Genomic DNA, 19,633 nt, shown 5'->3' on the forward strand with positions numbered 1-19,633 from the left:
TTCCATGGCTTTGTCTGCTTCATCCTTCAATAAACAATTTAGCAAAATACCTTCAGTATCTTTCCAATACAAAACCTGATCTAAAATGCAGAATTTCATAGCCTTTAACTTGAGGAATCTAGTTTTGGTCTTTGTTAAACTAGGAGGATCTTGTAAATTTTGTAAAACATAGACAATATCTGCATACCAAGGAGAGGTAGAAAATTCTTCTGATACCTGTGGAGTCACCAACTCTTCCTGTTCATCAAGTGCAACTATAAAATTTATGTCTAGTGCATGGAAATTTGACTTAGCAATTAGCCTAGCCAATCCCTGACCTTTGATGAGTTTAGTAGGCCTTAACTCAATTTCATATCTAAAATTTATTGCAATCCATTTTCTTCTTTTCCCATGTGGATCAATCTGAGTGAGGATATCTTTCACTACAACACTTGGAACAAATGCAATTATGTGGGAATGTAGAATGTACACTCTGAAGTCTTTTAGTGCCTTTACTAAAGCAAAGGCTTATTTTTCCATGATATTATACTTTAAGGAGGCATATATTAAAGCTCTGTTGAAGAATGTTATAGGTTGTTCATGTCCCTCCTTGTTTTTCTGCAATAAAACTACTGCAATAGTGTGTTCTGATGCAAAAGAGAAAATCATGAAATCTTTAGTAAAATCAGGGCTAATTAAAACAGGAGCACATGTCAAAGCTACCTTTACTTCACTGAAAGATTTTTTAGCCTCACTATTCCATTTTATCTCAGTATCTTTCTTCAGCATGTTTGTGATTGATCTCAAGATCTTGACTAGGTTTGGAATGAATCTTCTCAGTAAATTGATCCTGCCAATGAAAGACTGAATTTGTTTTTTGTTCTTAGGAGGATCAATCTTCATTATGGCTTTAACTCTTCTGGGGTCTATTCTAATACCATATTTTGAAATAGTGTGACCAAGTAGCTTTCATTCTTCTAAACCAAAAATAGATTTTTCGGGGTTCAAGGAAATATTATATTTCCTGCATTTTTCAAAAACCTTCCTTAAGTGCAGCAGATGATCTTCATCTATTTTGGAAAATACAATAATGTCATCCAAATAAATTACAATAAATCTATCCTTCTTATCAGCGAAATCAAGTTCCATTTCTATTTGGAAAGTGGCCCTTGCATTCATAAGGCGAAAGGGCATCTTGACATACATAAAGGTCCCCCAAGATGTTGTGAAAGTTGTGCTAAACATCAAGATGTACCAAAATTTGGTTATATCCCAAGAAATCCTCCAACAAAGAAATTATGTTGGACCCAACTACTTTTTGTAAAATATGATCCATTTTAGATAGAGGGTAGTTATCCTTGAGAGAAAATTTGTTTAGATTCTTGAAATTCACACAAAGCCTTATTTCTCCTGTCTTCTTCCTGGTTGGCACTAGATTTGATGCCCATTTTGAAAATATTAAAGGCATAATGATTTTGGAATCAATTTTTTTTTTAACTTCCTTTTCTATCAAAGGTAGAAGAACTGGATTTACCCTCAATTTCTGCTTGAAGGATTCTTGGTCCTCTTTGATGGGGATGGTATGTTGTACTATACTTGTATCATATGCTTTTATATCTTCATAACTCCAAGCAAACACATCAAAAAATTATTTTAATAGATAAATGTACTTCTATTTTTATTTGGGAGGCAAGGACTTGGTGTTACAGGGAAAAGTGTCCATATAGAACTGCTCTATCCCACTAAGGTGTGAAAGTTGCCTTAGAAACAAACAGAGAAAAGCTACTTTCGTTTTTTCCTTTATGAATTATAGATAGAGAGGAACATAAAGACCAACCTCTATCTTGCGCTAATCTCCTGATTTGATCCCTCTCTTCTTTGATAGTCTTCAGCTACCTGCTCCCTTGCACGCCCAGCTTCACAAAGTACCTGTAAGATCACAGAAGCATAACACTATACAAAGACATGGATCTATAATCATAAACAATCTAGGATCAGATGTAAATTGACCATACAAATGTAGCAAGCATCAATGACACAAAAGCATGGAGGAAAAATCGAATAGCTTTTATTGATAAACAAGAAAAGAGCCAAGAGGAGTTACAACCAGTTGTTCTGACCCAGCATCAACCTCCCAGCAAAGAAGCCCCTCTTCACCTCAAACAAAGCTTAGATCACCCAACAATCTGATGTTTGTCTCAAGAAACCAACAGCAATTCCTTACAATATGCAAAATTCCAGCCTCCGGATCTCTGGGATGAGGGATCCATATATAGATATCTGTAAGGGGGATGAGTCAGCTTGTGATTTGATTAGTGTCTTCTCTCTGATAGTTCTTGCTTCCACTTGGAGACTGATGGTCTCCTACTCATCCTTGGTTGAATTCAGTGAGGCAAGTGTCACAGGAGAAGATTTTGGAAGCTTCCATTGCCTCTCCACCTCGCGGAATGACACTGCCATTTGTCATTTCTCACCCATCGCACCCCACAGAAGGGATTTTTGAAATGCAACGCACCCACACAGTGTATTTAGGTGAGATGCAACGCACTTAGCCAGTGGAGCAGCTGAAATGATCTTGTTTTGACCAATTCTGAGCAGTTTTCCATGGAGAACTTCTGGGAGAAGCTGTAATCTGTTGACCTTGTTCCTTTAGGGGTTAGAACAACACTTTTAGGGACTTAAGAGCCCTTGGTTTATGTACATTTCATGATTGGGGTTGTAGGGCCCAAAAATGTCTATAACAGTTGCCCCCTAAAGCATGAGGTCGTTAATCCTTTGATGTCGGGTGAAATGCTTTATTATGAGGATCCGAAGTTCTTTCAATGCTGGGAGGAGACCTGTAATAAGATACAATACAATACATTATCTTCATAATATTTTCATGATCTAGCTGAGGCGGGCATTCCCATGCTCAGCTTTATAAATTCATTTTCATGTACATAGGACAGACAATCGTCTGAGTGTAGACTGATGATTCTGATAGAGCCATCATCCTTTTGAGTGGATGATTATCTGTGCAGCAATGATGTACATTTAATGTCTTCATTTCCCTGAATATATATCGCAGCCCGGATGGATGAAACTAGATCCGGGGTCTTCAATCTCGTTCGATCTTCACTCGAAGTACAAGTCGATCCATGTGAGAAATGTTCTGAAGTCGAACATGGAAAGACATTACTTGATTACCAGCCAATGATGTAAACTGTTAACAAGCGTGAGAGGAATCACCGATAATGATAATGACCCTCAAGGTACTGCAGTACAATTCACGTGGTGTGAATAAAGGACTTGGCGTCGAACACCACGCAAAATCTTTCGGTCGAAGGCCATTGATGTAAACCTGTCGTCTGAAGTGAGAAACTTGCCATTGAGGCATGCAAGCTTCAAAGTACTGAATGGGGTGTTCCTAGATCAACTTCTTGGATAATGAGATGATGTCGACAAGAAGTGATCCGTCACAGGAGGGCCTTAATGAATCCCACATCAATGACACATAACGGAGCAAATGATTTTAATGGAGGTGAAAACGATCTGGTGATATAAGGTTCAGGGTGGCGGTCATGAAAGAATGGAGCATAAATGTATGGTAGTGGGTGAGACACAGGTGAATTCTCTGAATGACTTCTCTTAAACATATCGGCGACACTGATGTGATGGATTGGTAGCATTAACCCCAAATGTGGATGGTATGATGTGACCATGGTGATGTGACCGGTGAATGAAACAACCCAACCCGACTCGGACACGGAGTGGAAGTGTTATGTTCAAGAGCGACTTGCTACCAACAAAGTTTCTTCAAGTTTTCTTCCCAATTTTCCCCAGTCATCGCTGACCAGTACCTTTTTATTTTTGTCAAGCTTGAGGAGGATAACATATGCTTTTTCTATAATTTTCTCTTCGGGCAAACCCATCGCTATGTTTTAACGAGCCTAGCGATAGTGAAACTCGTTCTCGTCTATAGACAAGTTTGTCGCTATTAAAATTTTAACGAGCTTAACGACAAAGATAACTTGGTCCTTTTCAATTTTAGAGAGTCTGAAAAGGAACGTAAAGGTAACTCCAAAATTCCTTTTTCGTCATCTAATCCCTTAAGTCCGAAAAAGTATAAAACAATACAGAAGGGATGAATTTTCGATACTTTTAACGAGCCGAACAAAACAAGCGCTTGATCTTTTTGTGTAATAATCCCTCCAATCCAAAAAGATTAAAATCTAGAGGAGGGATAACACTTCCTGTCCCTTTAACGAGCTGGAGAGGCCAATGGCTCGGTAATCTTTTCATATATTACGAGTCAGTTGAAAAGAGCTTAAAAGAGACTCGTCTTTTGAGGAACGAGTGATAAAATGGGTAGCAGCTAATTCCAGGTAAGGTTTGGAATTTTCCAATCACGGCAGTGTTACAAGGATGGCTAATGAAATCACTCTTCGCAGCTGTTCCTGAAAATGGGTAAACAATCAAATGGAGGTGAATGATCGGCCAATGCAAAAGTGGAGGTGACGGTGCAAACACAACCAAGGCTTTAATGGCTGAAGTACTACATTCACGACGGTTATTTACCGGGGAATAGTTCATTTTTTAACGAGCTTAAATGCGGGGGGAAACATTTGCTCATGGCTTATGTTTATTTTTTAACGAGCTTGAACTATGTGATAAAACTGCTCGATGCGGGTTTATTTTTTAACGAGCTTGAACCTTGCGGTAACACTGCTCGATTAATTCAGTTGTGTGATAAGAATGTCTCATATAAAAATGGCAATTTTTAGAGTTTTTCCCCACATCCTTTCTTTACGCAAGTTAGGAAACGACCAATCCTACGAGTTTAAAGGGTTAGATGACCTACAAATTTAAAAAATAAATGGTCACTCTTTGCTTGCACACCAAAAGGTTTGCATGCCCCCAGGTATAAAACAGAGTTTCAAGGTCACCTTTTATTCGAGCTGACAAAAAATTTGTTTTATCAGGAAAGGTATACCTCTTTCAGGCTACCCAAAGATTGCTCTATTCACAGCGCAAACAAAACACTTCTTCGGTGATGTCTATCGAAATAGACAAAGGCGAGTGGAGGAGGTTACTCAACTCACGCAACTTTGACAAGAGAATCTTGTTCTAGAATAATCCCCTCTTCCAATCACGGACGGGGGTATAGACTAGTCATATTCTCTCGCGGAAACCTACCCTATACCTGAAGTTTTCCTGCCAAAGCAGAACAGGGTGCATGCCCCTTGGGTTTCAGTCATGTCCCCCTGAATCACTCGCGCTCATCGGGTGGACGGACTGGGGATTGAGACATTTCTTGCGTGAAAAGACCATTCAGGGATGTCACATGACTATTTGCTATGCGTGATCTGGGAAATGAAAGCTGGTCTACGAGCTTGACCACTCTTCCTTCGTGCGGAAAACACATCACTCTAAAGAGTGATGAGACAATGGCTCTCATGCATAAATATAGTCTCGTCCAAGGAGTAGATTGTAATCCAGGGGTCCTTGAACTACCATAACGTTCATTTGAATGGTTTTCCCTCTCAATGTTATGGGCACATTGGGAAGGATCCCTAACAGTCGACTGGTTCCTTTATCAAAGCCTGTTAGATTTCTCATTTCAGGCAAAAGCGATGGTGAACCGAGCGCTTTCCAAGCAATTGAGGAAAGGATACTCACAGAAGCTCCCTCATCTATGATGGTACCGGCCATAACCATTCTATATAGTTGAACAATGTTTCGGAATTGTATACTAGCTGGTAAACGGGGTCTGCCTAGTTGATTCCAGTCGAAGGAGACAACTAGGTTGCTTGGAGGTGGGACCAAATAGACGGTCGGGTACGACTCTGACGAATTTCCTTCCTGCGGTAAAGGAACGGGTAAATTGTCCCCATGTTCGTTGGAGTCTGTGCTTATGAAAAGAATTTGGACGGTGTCATCCTTGTTCTCTTCAGCGACTGTATCATCTAAAGATGGAACCTCTGAAGGCAAGACCAGGTCAACTGCCGTATCGACCTTTTGACTTTTGTCTGGTATGGGTTCAGATGGTTTATCTTCAATGACTGATGCTTCAGCCGACCACCTGAGCGGGCCAGCCAAATTTTCAACTAGTGACGGACTCGGCAAGAGTTTTTTATATCCAGGAGGAAGTCGTAACGGTGAAACCGGACGATCGTCCAAAACTCTTTTAGCCTCGTCTAAGAAGGGACAATGGTGGATGGCATGATCGCCTTCGCACAATTTACAAGGAAATCTATATTTTCCTTTTTGTCCTGGGGCTTCACTTTCACTAGTTGACGGTGTGTTTTCAACATGATCATCAGAGGTTGACGACACCGGGTTGTGCAAACGAGGAGACCAGTCCCTTAAGATCCGAGGGATGCAAGGAAAATCTCTGTGATAGTGGTCTCCTTTGCAAATGAACATGGCGATTTAGGCCTGGTCGGTGTAGTGTGTGGATTTTCGCTAGACGACACTCATTTGCCCCCATTCGCTTTCGACTCCTTCTTCTTCTTCTCTTTCTTCTTCTTTTCCTTCTTTTCCTTAGGTACTTGAATTTTGGCTTTACTAGCCCCATCAAGCGAAGAGGAAGGAGGAGAGGAAGAATTAGAGGAAGTAGAAGGTTGGTGGGTAACTCTGGACTCGTCTAGTTGCTGGTTTGATTGTTCAGGAATTGTGGTGTTCTGAACGACAGAGGTTGAGAAGAGCCATATAGGCAAACCAATTGTCAGTCCTGGAAGTGACAATGTGGCCATATGGGGTGCACCAACATCTCCCCAAGAGGAGAAGGGACTAGGATTTCCTCCAAGGGGAATTCCTTGGTTGGTGGATTCCATTTTCTCAACCCAAGATCAACGTAGGAAAGGGTAATGAATATTCCGTTTAAAATAAATTTTAGACGCTTTGACACAACTTGTTTTTTCAGTTTTTAAGAGTTGAGAAAAAACAAAAGATGACTCTAGTATCCTTCGCTTTTTAATGAGCCTGAAGTGGCAAGTGCTCAGATGGACCTTTTCCGTTAAGGAGTCTAAAAAGGAATGAAAGGGACTGCTCTGGAAATCTAGGCAGAGGGATTACCAAACCAATCGCAAAACTGCAGAATACTTTTACGGTACGGCAGTCAATCTTCCCGAATGTTGTGTTCAGTGCATTGCGATCGATAGGGCGACAGACACGGCTTCCTATGGATAAAGGATTAAGCCTATTGGGGTCTCCCAAAATATACTCGACGGTACATGGGAGCACAAGTCCGTACTGGCACTTATCGTCTTAAAGTGGAGGAATCACCCAACCATCAGTGAGGACAACAGTTACCAGGCTTTACGACGCCGGAATACGTCTCTAGCCTAGACTTCTAAATGTTGTGCGTTAAGTTCCAAAGCGTTGTTAGATTCATTGAATTTATTTTAAGTTGATCTTGTTTATGAAGTTTGCCTTTCAAGTTCACCACGAGATGTAGATGTAATTCCTAAAATGCAATCTAAGATGATAAACAAACTTTTTTATCTTCTTTGTGCAATGAAAATCCTAGCTACTAGGGAAAAGAAAGACAGAATCTTTTCAAAAAGAGCAAAGAGCACACTCTAAATGCACTTTCCTAAATCAAGCCAATCAGACTGTCTATATGCAAATGCACATGCATGTATTTGTTTTCGAGTTTCTTAGTATATGAATGCTAAAAAGAAAGTTGATGCACAAATCTGAATTTCTTTTCAAGCGACAAATATCAACAAGTTTCTTTTCGAAATCAAAAAATGGAGACGATCACAACACCTTACGATTTTGAAATGAATACTTGTTCTAGACACTAGAAAATTCCAAATTCAGACCAAAAGCAATAGTAACAGGATAATCGACCATAAAAAACAATCAAACTCTTTCCTACGATTGAAATCGACACTTGCGACAGTTTCAAATCAAAGGACGACAGTACGATTACGCTACTTTTGCAAAGGAGAACTGTAAACGACTCAACAAACACACAAAAACATCTATAGTTCTTTTGTACAAAGGAGGCAGAATAACAGCAAGGAAAAGGGGTTTCAAATAGACATATACTGATCACAGGCAGCAAAATTCAGGAATAGAACTGGAAAGAATGAATCACAGAAGCCACAACTGCACAGAGCTAGTCTGATCAGCGCACCTGTAACACAGAGAATCTGAAATGCAGCGCAGCTTGTCCACTCGGGAAGTGCAATGAAGTTCAGAATCTCTGAACAGTACCTGCGCTGGGCCAGAAACGAGACTCTGTTCAGGTTTCGGGTCACATTTTGCAGTTCAGTTCTTGGGTTTTGGCCGAGCAAAAAAAAATCAGTAATGCAACAATTAGGGGTAGATCTAAGGAGGATCTAAGAGCTATCACAAGGGCAATCAGATAGTTTGTGAATCAGTTGTTTAAATCATAAATAGATCCAGTAGATGGATTGAAGTAGCAGTTATCTACTTTGCATTTGTTATGGCAAATGAAGTTCGAATGCTACTTGTAAGTTTATGAAACAAACAACAAAGAATGATAAACAAACAAACTAATTATCTCCCCAGCGGAGTCGCCATTTTGTTACAGGGAAAAGTGTCTATATATAATTGCTCTATCCCACTAAGGTGTGACAGCTGCCTTAGAAACAAACAGAGAAAAGCTACTTTCTTTTTTTCCTTTATGAATTATAGATAGAGAGGAACAGAAAGACCAACCTCTGTCTTGCGCTAATCTCCTGATTTGATCCCCTCTTCTTTGATAGTCTTCAGCTACCTGCTCCCTTGCACGCCCAGCTTCACAAAGTACCTGTAAGATCATAGAAGCATAGCACTATACAAAGACATGGATCTATAATCATAAACAATCTAGGATCAGATGTAAATTGACCATACAAATGTAGCAAGCATCAATGACACAAAAGCATGGAGGAAAACTCGAATAGCTTTTATTGATAAACAAGAAAAGAGCCAAGAGGAGTTACAACCAGTTGTTCTGACCTAGCATCAACCTCCCAGCAAAGAAGCCCCTCTTCACCTCAAACAAAGCTTAAATCACCCAACAATCTGATGTTTGTCTCAAGAAATCAACAACAGTTCCTTACAATATGCAAAATTCCAGTGTCCGGATCTCTGGGATGAGGGATCCATATATAGATATCTGTAAGGGGGATGAGTCAGCTTGTGATTTGATTAGTGTCTTCTCTCTGATAGTTCTTGCTTCCACTTGGATACTGATGGTCTCTTACTCATCCTTGGTCAAATTCAGTGAGGCAAGTGTCACAGGAGAAGATTTTGGAAGCTTCCATTTCCTCTCCACCTCTCGGAATGACACTGCCATTTGTCATTTCTCGCCCATCGCACCCAACAGAAGGGATTTTTGAAATGAAACGCACCCACACAGTGTATTTAGGTGAGATGCAACGCACTTAGCCAGTGGAGCAGCTGAAATGATCCTGTTTTGACCAATTCTGAGCAGTTTTTCATGGAGAACTTCTGGGAGAAGCTGTAATCTGTTGACCTTGTTCCTTTAGGGGTTAGAACAACACTTTTAGGGACTTAGGAGCCCTTGGTTTATGGACATTTCATGCTCGGGGTTGTAGGGCCCAAAAATGTCTATAACACTTGGACAACTTTACAATCTTAGGATTTTCCTTAGCACGTATATTACAATCTTCAACCTTAGCTCCTATAGGTTCTATCTTTGGATTTTTGGCTACATCATGAAAATCAAACAAATCTTCTAATGGAACCAAACCTCTTGGTAACACATCGTATTTCAATTGTATAACCTCAAGTTATTTTGGAATGTCATCAATATCATTTAACACTGTTTCATTTATATCATCATCTACATAGTTATCTGCATCAATATGTACATTCTCAAACTATTCTTTTAACTGCAAAAAGCTTTCTATATGCTCATCACTACCAAAAATATTCCAATATCTAACATTATCTGGGACAAATGGCCAATGTTTCACTTCAACCTCATATTTTCTATTAGGATGAAAAGGCATCTTACAAGTACTCGCTGAAGTAGCCAATGCATTAGCTAAGATGTTTTGACCTCTCAGAATCAAAGACAATTGATATTATGGGAAACACTGTAGAAAATGTAAGACTACATTTTTGTAGGCCCTCAGTCTAAGGTGTTTAGTCGAGTGCTCTCCTTTAGTTTAGTTAATGATGATTTTATAATCACCATTTAAAAAAATACTTTTAGCTCCCAACCTCTTCAAAAGTTGTAGTCCTAAAATCAGTGCTTCATATTCAACTATATTTTTTGTACATTGGAATAAAACTTATAAGAATGTCCTTTTGATATACCTATTTGTGAGTTTTAGATCCAAACACCTACCCCTGCTCCTTCCTTGCTCACTACCCCATCAAAATCCATGTTCCAAAGTGCTTCACCCTGTTCATCTTATTTCCCAACATCTAAATTCATCTCCTCTCTCTTGCTCAATTTAGCGTCCAAGTCTAACACTTCCTCCTCTACACATCCGTCATTATACAAAATAAGGGAGTCCATATCTGAATGAACAGAATACAGGGGATAATTATTTGGTTTGTCTTGGCTACTAACCATATATTTCATTAATGGTTCCCTATATAACATTCTCTGTTGACAAAAAACAGGGATGGTAGCATAGGTCATGTCCAACTACAAAGTACCCTGTAACTTTTCTCCTCATGATCTTGATAGCAACATTCCATACTTGGGAGGTAGGTCTACCACTACAATATCCATTACCACACTCTTTGCTGGGATTTGTGCTAGAGTAACACATAAATAGTTGATGAGACATAAGCATATTAATTTGCTAGAATCAAAAGAATATAAATCTTTGTAGGGTCTTGTTATGTCTAATCCTAGCTTTTCCATGATGGCTCTAGGCATAAGATTGTGCGAAGCACCATAATCAAGCATAGCATTGTGAATAATTTTGTCATGAATGTTCAAACTGATATAGAAGGGTGGAACACTACCATCCTAAGACTTCCCTTCAACTTCAGGCCCAAACATTAATTCAGGTTGGTCATCAGTTAGGTTGACTATGTCTATTCCTTCTCCTATCTTCAAAGCCTTCATGACTAGATATGCATTCTTGTTAATCAATTCTATCAGAGGAATAACAATTTTTACCTTGACTAATTCATTTTCAATACTGAAAGATGTTTGAGGTTTGTCTATTTATTTGACATTTACATCCTATTTTGGAGAAGTTTCCTTTTGAGAATCATCCTTTTCCTGGCTGGTAGAAGGTCACTCTGAATCTTCTTGGGAGGATTTCTTGCAGTCTTTTTACTTCTCAAATTGTACTACTTGTGCACCTCCATGATAGAATTTTGGTATCCCTTTTTATAATCATTTGTCTCTGCATGGATGATTTCTAGCCGTGATAACAAAAATAGATGTTGCTCCTCCTTAGTTAAGAAAATATTGTAAATTTATCCTTCTCCAAATAAGTTTATTTTATTTTCTTCAGGATCCTCTGGTAACTTAGCTTCTTCATGGACATAATTATCTTGGAATGGAGGTCTAATTTGTTATTGATCGACTGTGCCTCTTAGTTCTCCCTGTTTGATTTGGGGTGGGTTTCTCCTAAAATTGGGATTTCTAATTTGAGGATCCCCTTAATTTTCCCTTGGAGGAGCCCTGTCATTTATACTTATCCTATCCATCATTCTTTCCATGGTTTTAACTAAGGTATCCAACTTAGAATCTAATGAAGAAGAAACAGATTCTTCTTTAATAGTGACTCTTCTCTCAGCCTTTAACATAGCTCTATTTTCCAATTAATTGGCTTCCACACTGACTCCATTCCTTTGCATTTCATTTATGGTAACAAGATTTCTCTCCCTCGGTTGGTAAGACATATCTGCATCAAAACCATCTGGAAATTTGATCAAAGCTGGTCCTAGTGGGGGTTGTATTGCAGCTGGAATAGAATTGTAAATGTTATTCAATCTAGTGCAGTAGCCTTGGAATGTTTCACTAGGGGCTCTCTTTATACTCTCATATTCAGTCAATATTTGGAGAATATTCTTCTTTACTTCCCATAGTGTGAGGAAATTTTGGTGAAATTGTGTGAGATTTGGGATAGAGGCTTCTTGCAATGTCTAAAACCATTTCCTAAATTCCACTGTAGACTTTGGGAAAAGAGTCTCATCTTTACATCATCTTCATCAACTTCTTTCAAATCTAAATAATGATTTATTCTATCTATATGTTGTTGTGTTGTGATTGGACCTATGCCATCAAATTAAGGTATTCGGTTCTTATAATCTCGTGGCATGGCATTAAGTTGTCTAGGTAAGACCAATGGGGTATAATGAGCTGTCATGATTGGTAAATGGGAATGGGAAGAAGATGATACTACAATATATGTGGATATTGAGGGTGTTATCTCAAAATCAGGCCCTGGAAGGCTGCAGACCAGGTAGACTTCAAGTAACTGTTTCAAACCAATCTTTTAGATAAGGCTTAGCCTCCTTAGCCTGAGAGGGCTCTCTCAAAGGATTAAAGGTTTTTGATTATGATCAAGATGGCTAACTCTTTGTGAAACAAATAAACATGAAAATGGTGGAAATAAAATTAACAAGTATCCATTGGGCTTATGGAGTAATATGTGATTTAGTATTAACAGTAGGATGGCTTTGCATAAAGTCAAGGCATTCAGATTTCAATGTAAGTAGGGCACACCAAACACAGAGAAGACAATCTACGAGTATGTGAAGGAAATTAGAACACTGCAAGTGATTTCTAAGTAATCAAATACTCATAAAACTGTGATAACATAAAAAGACAACAAATGAAACTCATACATTGAACTCTCTATGATTCTTGAGAAGCAATAAGCCAGTACTGTATTACAAAAAAAAAACAGAGTCTTTACATAAGCCAAATATCAGAGCTTTTTTACATAAATTTCCAACCCTTATTACATTTCTCTTTCTCCTATATATAGAGCTCTTCTACCTGACTGAGATTCCTCCTCAAGCATGAGGGGAACTCGAAATCTACTTCTAATGACACCTATTCAACTTTTAACTGCCTATTAAATGTAACAAACTGCAACTAGACTTTCTAGAGATCTAAATCAAATAGGAGTCTAACTCCATATTATGCTAATAATAGCCTTAATTACAATCATTCTCGTTCTTTGACATGTGGTCCCTTTTTAGTTTGGCTATGGTGGATGTTTAAAGCTCCATACTGGTCTTCAATGTCACATCTTCTCCATTGCCCCTGAAACATAGGAAACTACCCCTGTTTATCGGCCTTTGGTTTGCCTCAAAAATGTTCGAATCCAAAGAACCATGCCCTTCATCTTTGATTATCCAAAATATATCAGATTGCCACGTCCTTGATGTGCTGTCAACCTCTTTCATGTGTGAAGGCAAAATCTCTTCCAAGCTATCTGACATATCTTGGACTGTAGTAAATGTGCTCACTTTATGACAAAAAGTTTAGAGTTGGACTCGAATACATGTTTCCTCCACCTGTCTTGACCTTGTTGAAAGTTGATATCTTTAGATGATCCCTTGAAGATATTCCCTTTTCAAAATTTCCGCTTGTATTTCAAAATCAGTTTACTGAGATTAGATTTTGTAGCTTCAGCAGTTTCGTAGTGCGCTACGAAACTGCTAAGCGTTAGTCATCATCTTCAGCAGTTTCGTAGCGCACTACGAAACTGCTGTGTTATTCCAAAAAACACAGTTTCAACCAAAATTTTGCTATTTTGAGCCTTTTGCTATTTAAATATTCTTTTAACTGCTCCAAGGCCTTTCAAAACTGAATGGAAATGTATGATTCTTCAAGAGAGATTATACCAAGCAAAACCATCAAAATTTGAAACATAGCCTTACTTGAAGTGAGATTTCTTTAAGGAGATTCTTTCAGCTGGCTTAACTGTATCTTTAAGTCTTCAATTTGTTTCTTCATTACCTTGATCCCAGATCTGAGGTTTGTATTGACCTTTCTGATAAATTGAGGTTCTTTTATTGCAGGAACAGTCCAGCTACGGAATTGAACACTAAAATCAACCACTTCGGGAATTTGAAATGTTTGGTCCTCCCACCGAGCTTGCATTTGGTTAAAATAAGCCTCCTTAACTGCAAATTTCCTGGCAGCTTTCTTCAGTCTAGCAATTTCAAAGTTGGTCAATTCCAATCTCCTTTTCAAGTCTTCCACACTATCTTCTTCTTGAATGGCAACTATTTTGCCTTTATCCTTTCTTTCATGAGGCCGTGTCACCTCCCCTATTTCATCTTCTCTTGGCGGTATCTCCTGTATTTGTTTAAACTTCCTCGTTATGGGTCTCCTGGGCTTAAAGACAAATTGATCAACTTGATCATCAAACTTGAGTTTCTTCGAGGCTTTAACTCTCTTATCCTTGTCTTTTCTTGACTCTATCAAATCTGCTTGAACTAGTGGTGATTCTTCAATGTCAATGGCTTGCAATAAGTCATTTAAGTCTCCCTTTGAAACAGGGCTTTCTTCAATAATCACTGATTTGCCTTTCCCTTTAGCTACCTGGCTCCTAGTCCTCCTTCTTTGAACTCCTTCACCTGTGCTTGATTCATGTGCACTTTCTTTAACCTGACTTTTCTCTTTAAAGGACTGTTGGGGTGTATCCTGGATAGTCAGTGGCCTGGTGGATTCTCTTACTTGTTTCCTTGCCTTTAACTTTGAAAACCTCTTGGATCTTGTTTCTGCCTGATGACCAGTTGTTGTTGGAAGATCTTTTGTAGCTTAAGGGCTGAGACCAGTCTTGTTCTTGAAACCAGACATGAAAATGAATGTGTGCCAGTCCCTACCTACCCTCTGAAGTTCATGTAGAACAATCAACTTAACCAAGCCATGGTGGAACAATGAAGTCTCACAGGCTTCTTTTCTTAGCTGCACCTTGTCACACATTTTTCTTAAGCTGCAGAATAAGTAAAAAGGTAGATCAATAGATGTCTTTCCTGTGAAATGCAACAGAAGTTTAAAATTATATGAATACACCTTATTATATCTCCCTTCACAGGTAAGTTACTTCTGTATATAGGTAAGCAAATGGGCATATGATTCTTTGACATAACTTCTAGGAATAGACTTGTTTAAATCTGAGTTAATGAACTCCTGCTTTAGAAATTCTTTGCATGGGGTCATATCAAATTTGAAATTCTTGAACCAACTTTCTTGCCCTCTTGGAATCTCTGTAACTGTGGATATTATGTCTGGTGAGACCTGCAATTCGAGCATACCAACCTTTGAGTTTAGTCCTGTGAAATTCAGGGAAAATTCCTTGGTGACTTGTTCATGACCTCCCTGGAGTTTCTTGCAAAAATTCCAACATCTAGCTTGTTTAAATGCATGCTCGACTTCTCTGTTCTTCAAGGTTATGTCTAAACCTTCAGGTTCGTTTCTCAAACATATGCCTGATCTGTGGTATTTTCTTTCTGCCGATCCCTCCATGAAGGTTTGAAATACTGTCGCTCAAACTTCAATCTTTGCCTTGCTTGAATGGTTGCCTTGCTTGATAACTGCCTCGCTTGATAACAATGTATTCAAATTTAAAACTTACAGACTTGTTACTCATGCAACAAATACAATCATCATTAAGACTGTGAATACCTGGCTTTTCTTGGAACTTGCAATCCGTGTGTACCAATGTACCTAGCGGCTGTAATGATGGAGATAAGCGGTTGGACATGATATGTGGAGTGCATAAACTGATAATGAATGATGCAACTATAACTTAACTTGACAGATTTGACAGTTAAGAAAGATTCGCTGCGGAATGAACGAATCTCCGATTTTGTAGCGCAGTCAGTGTAAATTTTGAATTATGCGCTATGAAATCACCTAAAACCTGTTGCGCTGCGAAACTGCTAAAAAGGATTTATGCGCTGCGAAAACACTTCAAAATGGTTACATGCACTACGAAATCACCTAAAGGGCTTTGTGGCACATAGTAGCTTTTAAACAAAACTGACACATGGCTATGAGACCGGTGATGAATGAGAATGACCAGTGATGAATGAGAATGCATATTTGACTCCAGACTCCTAAGACTCAGACTCTAAGGAAAACAGAAATCAAACTTAGACTAGCACCGACCTTTATCATCAAACTAGTATGAGAAATTTTGGCATTAGAATTCTTAAGTGATAACAGAGGGTATTAAAGAAGGTGGGATTATACTTTGTTGAGTTGGTGTACTAGTAGTAGGGATGGTAGATGAAAGAGGGGGAAGTGGTATTGAGAGAAAATATTGGAGGGGTTGGTGATAAGGCAGAAGAAGAAGAAGAGTGAGTTGATTGATTAGTAAAAGTTTTCTGCATAACCTAATTTAATTCAGTCACCAAAACTTCAAGCTTGTTAAACTATTTTATAACATCTTCATCAAAATCTGGATTGACAAGTTGATGTTTTAGGATATAAGGTTTCAAAATATTTTCATCAAAAACTGTTTCAGGAACAAAGCTTTCTAATTTCGTATGAAAAAGGATATGCTCAAAAGGTAAGTCAAATTTAATATCCTCTACAGTAATGAAACTTTCAGGGAGAGAATTAACTCTAGGTAATGGATTATTGCTTGCTTGACTCTCAATAAAACTCTTTTTCCTGAAAAGTTTGTCAGGATTATCTACAATTTCAGGTGGTTTAGGATTTGGATGCGCCCTAGTGTAGATCTTTCTAGGAGCCAGATATTTTATAGATTATTTACAAATAGAAATATGTACAAAATTTGGGTGGAAAAACAACCTTAATAACATCTATTTCATAGCCACACATTGGAAATAGCTTTGAGATTTGAAATAAATATTTACTAGGGAAAAAAACAATTTATATCATATTTGTTTGACTTTCCCCAGTGGAGTCACCAGAATGTTGTCATATCATAATTTCCCAAGGCTATGGTGAGAAACCCAGAGGTAAACACAAAACCACTTGCAAAGCTGGAATCTAGCCCTTACAGCTTCAGATAGGGATATCTCTATTTGATTTTAGATTTCTATTTTGAGATATTACACTAGTTATTGAGTCTTGAGTTTGGTTTTTTAAATATTTGGTTGAAAAATGTAGGGAAAGTCCATTGGGCATGGATTCATTAGTCTGTGGGTGATCAAATACAAAAAGGATAGAGCAGCTGTAATAGGGCAGGATATGCAAGCTTTTGGATATTTAGAGAATTTATGGAGTGAATAGGATGAAACGATTTAGATTGAATTAAATATAGAGCATGCTAGGATGAATCCTATACTTAATATCAGAGTGAAAACATAAATATTTTTTATAAGCTAGAGCAGAGTGTACTTAAACAAATTTATCCCTTTATCTTCTTTAAACAATAGAGACAAAAAAACATATGGAAAACAGAGGAAATAACAATTTCACATGAGAAGGAACATCACCAATTGCCTGACACAGGAATCATGCAACAAACTCTCTGTATTATTGGAGTTGACCACTTCAATACATGCACAACTTACATCAAAAGTCTTCTTTTCTTCATTCAAGTTCCAACCTTTTCTAAGTCTTATTTTTGAATATTTATAGAAAACTATTACATTTGAGATCGGATTTCAAAATAAATTATATTTACAAATAATATATGTTAAAGACTCAAATATTTTAGATATAGAAGAAGAAAAATAGGGAAATTCTGTTGAACTTTGTTGCGCTTTTGAGGCTATGTAGGAATCTGGTGATGACTGTAGCTATTTCACTGCAAATGTTGTTCTTCTGATGCTGGAAATTTTGTGCTTCAGTTACACTTCACTCTATCAACTCTAGAAATTGGTGCCACCTTTCTTCACTTGGCATAGAAAAGTTAACCATATTTTTGAACCTTTCATCCACCTCAGTGTAAGTGTAAAAAGTTGGCTTATTGACAAAAAGGTGGTGGATTTCATGTTGAATATTCAAATCAAATTGTATTCCGTGTATGAATTCTTCTCCACTAATAACTCCTTCGACATTTACAAAATTTGGAAGCATCAACACCTATGTTACGTAGCTTTTCTTGGTAGTTGTCTAATGGGATCAATTTTCCATTAGAATTTGTGAGAGTAGGTAAACCATTTTCCTACAACAATGTGAATTTTCCTGTTGAACCTCCTGACCTGCACCTCAAGGTATTTGCATTTATTCTCCAACTGTATCATCATTATTTTTTATTAAGACCCTCTTAATCTCCATGACTGTTGCTGTACTATTTGGAATGTTCAGGTCTTCTAGTTCCTCCTTGGTCTTGGAATTCAATAACTTGATAATTTTTTGTTCCTCTTCCGGTCTATGCTCCAAATCTACCTCTGTGTTCTATATTGATGTTTTGACTCTTTGCACAAGTTATTCCTACTCAAAAGCAATCCGAATTGAAGGCCACATATATGTTATGTTAACATTTATATTCTGCCAAATACTAGTCTTAGCCTCTGCCAACATTTGAAAGACAAAGGAATGGTCCTCATATTTCTATAACTGCTGGATGAGCTTGTAATTTTTTCTGCATTTCTAACAAATATGCATTTTCAGTTTTAATCTTATTCTCCTCCATCTGAATTAATGTTACTGACAATTTCTCTTTCTCGGTCTAAACTGATGAAAATTCATCAAGAGCTCTGGTAAGCTCTTCTGTAGACTCTGAAGCTTTTTCTTTACTGAAGTTTCTGCTACTGTACCTGTGCCTGATGTAGATGCTTCGGCTTCCCACTATTCTTCTTCTTTCAACAATGCTTCCATGCCCTGCTCCATCTTTTGTATCTGTGCATTCTGCTCAACCACTATAGTAAATATTTTATCTTTCTCCATTTCTGTATTAGAAACCTCTTTAGGTTGAGGATGTTTTGTGGAGGGTAGCTTTAGTTTCTTCCTCAATGCTTGAATGTCTTCCTCCTTACTCTTTATGAGCTCTTCTACTGCTTTGATATCCTTAGGGTCATGTCCTAGCTTTATGATCAAATCTACTAGAGATTTGATCCTACTTTCCTCAGCAAATGATGACATACTCTTAATATTTAACTAAGAATTCATGTTATTCAAAGATGACTATAATGTAGAAGCAGTCATGGCTGAACTAGTAAGTGTTGAGAAAATCACCTCCCCTGTTTTCTTGTGTAAATCGATTTGATCAATTTCATGTATTTTCTTGGTATCAATTGAGACAATGGAGGCTTTGTAGTCTTTAACACTCTTGGGAGCTAGTACTAAAGGTTCCATGAAGGTCATTTGGAACCGTCCTTTCTTTGAATTGAATGTTGTGAGCAATTCGTGATGGGTTTTAGTTGTCTCCTTCCAGAATTCAGAGTAGGTGGAAGCCTTCAAAGCCTCATTCTTCAATTTTATCTCCCTGCATCTTGAAATATACTCTTCTGAGTTGAAATTTTGGAACTGGATGATACTGGAGATTGAACTGTTGTTTCTGCAGTAGGTGAATGTTTTGTTTCTTCTATTCGATTAGAAGGAGTGATAGGAGTTCCTGACAAAATTACTGTGGCTGTTTGCTATATGTCCCTTTCCTCTGGAGTTTCATCTTGGATAGTAATTATCTGAGGCTTAAAATGAGGATTGACTCGTGGATCTGATTTTTGAGCAGTCCTTGGATCCTTCTTCTTCCTTTTAAAAACAATAAATTTTCATCTTTATTATCAGAATCAATAGGGGACATGGCTTCCCTTTCACTTTTCCCCTCATTTTACT

This window comes from Pinus tabuliformis, chromosome Q (genome assembly GCF_031772625.1).
Source record: "Pinus tabuliformis cultivar Carrire ecotype Pingquan chromosome Q, CPIR1, whole genome shotgun sequence".
Taxonomy (NCBI): domain Eukaryota; kingdom Viridiplantae; phylum Streptophyta; class Pinopsida; order Pinales; family Pinaceae; genus Pinus; species Pinus tabuliformis.